We start from the raw sequence: 6,000 nt of genomic DNA on the forward strand, positions 1-6,000 counted from the left end.
TCAACAAAGAAGGGAAACCATTTCCTCTAAGATGAAGCGCAAGGTAAGGAGACCAACTCTCACCACTTCTGCTCAACACAGCACTGGAAATCTGAGCCAGAGCAATTACGCAAGAAAAAGAAATAAACCGCATTCACATTGGAAAGGAAGAAGCAAAATTATCACCTATTGCAGGTGACATGATCACATAAGTAGAAAACCCTGAAGAGTCAACTGAAAAACTCTCAAAACTGATAAATTCAGTAAAATCACAGGACTCAAAAAACAATGCACAAAAATTGGTGGAATTTATATAAGCAAATGCTTTTGAACTGTGGTGTTGGAGAAGACTCTTGAGAGTCCCTTGGACTGCAAGGAGATCCAACCAGTCCATTCTGAAGGAGATCAGCCCTGGGATTTCTTTGGAAGCAATGATGCTAAAGCTGAAACTGCAGTACTTTGGCCACCTCATGCGAAGCGTTGACTCATTGGAAAAGACTCTGATGCTGGGAGGGATTGGGGGCAGGAGGAGAAGGGGACGCCAGAGGATGAGATGGCTGGATAGCATCACTGACTCGATGGATGTGGGTCTGGGTGAACTCCGGAAGTTGATGATGGACAGGGAGGCCTGGTGTGCTGTGATTCATGGGGTCGCAAAGAGTCGGACACGACTGAGTGACTGAACTGAACTGAACTGAACTGAATACACTATCCAAAAGGAAAAGAGATTTAGGAAAACAGTTTCATTTAACAACAGGCCACTTCTGTGGTGTTCCAATGGTCAGGAATCTACCTTGCAATGCAGGGAACCAGGGTTTGATCCCTTCCTGGGGAATTAAGATCCCAGGTGCCTTGGGGCAACTGAGCATGAGCACCTCAACTACTGAGCTCATGCACCACTGGTAGAGTCTGTGCTCCCCAAAGAAAGATGACGCATAACGCAGTGAAGATCCTGCATGCTGCAACTAAGACTCAATTCAGCTAAATAAAAAAATAAATAGCAACAAAAACAACAAAATACTCGGGAAGAGATGAACCAAAGAGATGAAAGGTCTGTACACCGGAAATTATACACCACTGAAAGTTATGACCACCCTAGATAGCATATTCAAAAGTAGAGACATTACTTTGCCAGCAAAGGTTCGTCTAGTCAAGGCTATGGTTTTTCCAGTGATCATGTATGGATGTGAGAGTTGGACTTTGAAGAAGGCTGAGTGCCGAAGAACTGATGCTTTTGAACTGTGATGTTGGAGAAGACTCTTAAGAGTCCCTTGGACTGCAAGGAGATCCAACCAGTCCATTCTGAAGGAGATCAGCCTTGGGATTTCTTTGGAAGGAATGATGCTGAAGCTGAAACTCCAGTACTTTGGCCACCTCATGCGAAGAGTTGACTCATTGGAAAAGACTCTGATGCTGGGAGGGATTGGGGGCAGGAGGAGAAGGGGACGCCAGAGGATGAGATGGCTGGATGGCATCACTGACTTGATGGACGTGGGTCTGGGTTAACTCCGGCAGTTGGTGGTGGACAGGGAGGCCTGGTGTGCTGCAATTCATGGGGTCTCAAAGAGTCGGACACGACTGAGCGACTGAACTGAACTGAACTGACGAAGAGAATGTAAGAAGACACAGGTAAATGGAAAGATATTTATGTGCATAAATAGGAAGACGTAACATTGCTAAAACGCCCATACTACCCTCAGTGACCTATCGATTCAATGCAATCTCCATCAAAATTCCAATGCCATTCTTCATACAAAAAAAAAAAAAAATCCTGAAATTCGTATGAAACCACAAAGACCCTATGGGACCAGAGCAATCCTTCTCTCAGGAAAGTGAGAAGGGAGGATACATGCAAATTATGAAGCCCCCTCATCTTTCTAGATACACTCTGAAAACTGGTACAACTTAAATCCTCCCAAAAAGCCCGTTCATGCAATATGTTCTGTTTTCTGATAGTGTGGAGTTATCCTTTAAAAGCCAGGATTTCAAATTTTAAGTAGCTATATCATTTTAGGTAACGTGCGTGCATGCCTGTGTGCTCAGCTGATTGTTTGTGTCCAACTCTCTGCGATCCCACAGATTGTAGCCCGCCGGGCTCCTCTGTCCATGGGATCCTCCTGGCAAGAATACTAGAGTGGGTTGCCATTTCCTCCTCCAGAGGATCTTCCCAAACTCACGTTTTGAACTCACGTCCCCTGTATCTCCTGCATTGGCAGGTGGATTCTTGCCCACTGAGCCACTTGGGAAGCCTCACTCTAGGAAAAATCTAGCAAAAAATACTCATGGACAATAGAAATAATTTCCTTAAAGAAGAAAATAAAGAAATTCAAGCCTTCTTTGAAAATAGAATTTGTTCTCATCCTGCAATAAAGGGGATTACTGGTAGGAATACTGAATTATAATAAATTTTGGCTTCCAAGTATACTGACGGCTTGCAGATGGAAGTATTTCAGATGCTTAGTTTTTTTGTTTTTGCCTGACATTTTCAAATAAATAGTTCTGAATATTTCATAAAATTTCTACAAGATATCATCATGCCTATTATTTCTTCAGATTCACTTGTAATATTTAATGATGTTGGCACATAAACGCCCATTAGTTCAAAATAGACTTGCTGAGTACAAGTGGAGAGAGAATAACATTTTGTGATAATTTTTTCTCATCCCACAAATGGGTAATAATGAGGATTTTGGAATTTTGTTAGGCAGATTTACATTAGTCCCACTTTTTAGTTTAAAAATATGTGTGGAATTAGCACATTGGATTTATTGCCAAGGAACTTGTATAAAACCTTTTCAATGTCAACGATTTCACTTTACACAGATTTACAAAGGGAGTCAGAGAAAAGGGGATTTTACTATTATTTTTGAGTGCTTGCAAAGGTATCATTAACTAGAAAGATAATCAAAGAATATAGTGGTGCAAAAATTTTATGACTATTGCCACAGAAAAATCATATACCTCATTCATCTCCATACTGTATATCCATAAATAGTTACATATTATGTACATATATGACATCATACACTTCTATACATATGATACATGTATGATGTCATATCTATGTATCTATATACTTCTTTATATATTCTCTATACATACATAGTGGAGAAGGCAATGGCACCCCACTCCAGTACTCTTGCCTGGAAAATCCCATGGACGGAGGAGCCTGGTAGGCTGCAGTCCACAGGGTCGCTAAGAGTTGGACACGACTGAGCGACTTCCCTTTCACTTTTCACTTTCATGCATTGGAGAAGGCAATGGCAACCCACTCCAGTGTTCTTGCCTGGAGAATCCCAGGGACGGGGGAGCCTGGTGGGCTGCCGTCTATGGGGTCACGCAGAGTCTGACACAACTGAAGTGACTTAGCAAACAAATATATACATAGAGAGAAAAATAGATGACAGATATAGAAAAGATAGATGGTAGATAAGACAAATGGATCTGTATTTATTAGGGATGATAGATAATTATATTTGTAGATGATAGACATAATGGATAGATGGATGCATGAATAGACAAGATACATGATAGATGTATATACCGTTGTTTACTTACCAACTGGATAGATGGATAGATAGGCAGATAAATAATAGATAAGGTACATGGATACATAAATACATAGATCAGAAAACTAGGTAGGTGGGTAGCAGATCAAAATAGTCAATTCTAAAGGAAATCAACGCTGACTATTCAATGGAAGGACGGATGCTGAAGCTCCAATACTTTGCCCACGTGATACAGAAGGCCTGGAAAAGAGTCTGATGCTGGAAACGATTGAAGGCTGGAGGAGAAGGGGACGACAGAGGATGAGATGGTTGGATGGCATCACCGACTCAATGGACATGAGTTTGAGCAAGCTGTGGGTGATGGTGAAGGACAAGGAAGCCTGGCATGCTGCAGTCCATGGAGTCACAAAGAACTGGACACGACTTACAAACTGAACAATAACAAGGTAGAGAGATAGATGGACAGATGTGACACACAGACAGAGGGTGAGATGGTTGGATGGCATCATCGAATCAATGGACATGAACTTGGGCAAACTCGGGGAGATGGTTAGGGACAGGGAGGCTGGGTCTTTTCCAATGAGTCAGGTCTTTGCATGAGGTGGCCAAAGTATTGGAGTTTCAGCTTCAGCATCAGTCCTTCCAGTGAAGACTCAGGGTTGATTTCCTTTAGGATGGACTGGTTTGATCTCCTTGGAGTCCAAGGGAGATGTGGCTTGAAATAAAGATACTCTACACATCCTGTGTGTGTCGTGCCCGACTCTTTGCGACCCCATGGACTGCAGCCCATCAGGCTCCTCTGTCCGTGGTATTTTCCAGGCAAGGATACTGGAATGGGGTGCCATGTCCTACTTCAACTCTACACGTTACTGTGCAGTAAAGCACACAAGAGCGCTATTACCTGTACGAGGAGGCACACGCAGGACAGTGCATAGCAGACACGGGAACTAACTTCCGCAACTGGACATGTGAGCAAACGCACATTCACCTCCTCTGAAGGTTTGCATATAGGGGGCTCAGCTGGTAAAGAATCTGCCTGCAATGCTGGAGACCTGGGTTCCATCCCTGGGTTGGGAAGATCCCCCTGGAGAAGGGAAAGGCTACCCACTCCAGTATTCTGGCCTGGAGAATCCAATGGACTGTGTAGTCCATATAGGGGACTTACTGTGTAAGGAAATATATTGGGAAATCATTCCCAATAATTACTTTATCCCCTCAAATGAAATAATACTCACTACAGCAATCAGATTTTCTTCCACATATTTATAAGCTGTTGGCACTGAACAGACAACAAGAACAAACAAACAGAAAAAATTTTTTTCTGCCTGTTTAGTTCACAGGAATGATAAATCCATACCAAATGCAACATACTTGAGATAAATTCCGATAATGGATGATAGACTTCCCTGGTGGCTAAGACAGTAAAGAATCTACCTGCAAGGCAGGAGACCTGAGTTCCCTCCCTGGGTCGGGAAGATCCCCTGGAGAAGGGAATGGCAACCCACTCCATTATTTTTGCCTGGAGAATCCCATGGACAGAGGAGTCTGGTGGCTACATTCCATGGGGTCACAAAGAGTAAGACACCACTGAGCGACTAACAGCTTCAAATTTCAGTTTCATAGAGAGACAGATACATAAGAGATACATAGATAGAAATAGATGATAGATAATAAAGAAATCAATCTTAGATAATAGATAGATACAGTTGAGAGATAGACACATTGAAAGGTGGATAGATAGACAGACACAGATGATACACAGAAAATAGGTAAATAAATGATAGGTAGATAATAGATAAACAGATCATGGATAGATAGGTGATGGAACAGATGACAAATGATAGACGATAGACTTAGAGATGTAGATAGAAGATGGACTGCATGATGGACAGATGAAAGATCATAGACACATAGAAGAGAGGAAAGGTAGATAGATGGCCTGGATAGCTCAGTGGGGAAGGAATTCGCTTTTAATGCAGTAGACACAGGAGACACAGGCTTGATCCTTGCATCGGGAAGATCCCCTGGAAGAGGGCATGGCAATCCACTCTAGTATTCTTGCCTGGGAAATCCCATGGACAGAGGAGCCTGGCGGGCTATAGTTCACATGGTTGAAATGAGTCAGACATGACTGAGCACACACATAAATACAGATAGATGATAGATTATAGACATGAAAGATGGAGAGAGAAACAGATTGGATGGATAGATGGATGGATACACAGACTGGATGGATAGCCAGGCAGACTGGATGAATGGATGGATGAGTAGATACATAGGCTGGATGATAGACGGACTGGAGATAGAATAGACGGATAGATAGACAGGATACAAAGATAGAATGGACGGATAGATAGAATGGACGGATAGATAGAATGGACTGGGTGGATAGACTGAATGGGTGGATAGACTGAATGGGTGGATAGACAGACAGACTGGATATAGAACGGATGGATAGGCCAGATGGATAGGCAGACAGATAGAATGGATGGACAGATAGCCTGGCCGGATA

Source organism: Bos indicus x Bos taurus, chromosome X (assembly GCF_003369695.1).
Source record: "Bos indicus x Bos taurus breed Angus x Brahman F1 hybrid chromosome X, Bos_hybrid_MaternalHap_v2.0, whole genome shotgun sequence".
Lineage (NCBI taxonomy): Eukaryota > Metazoa > Chordata > Mammalia > Artiodactyla > Bovidae > Bos > Bos indicus x Bos taurus.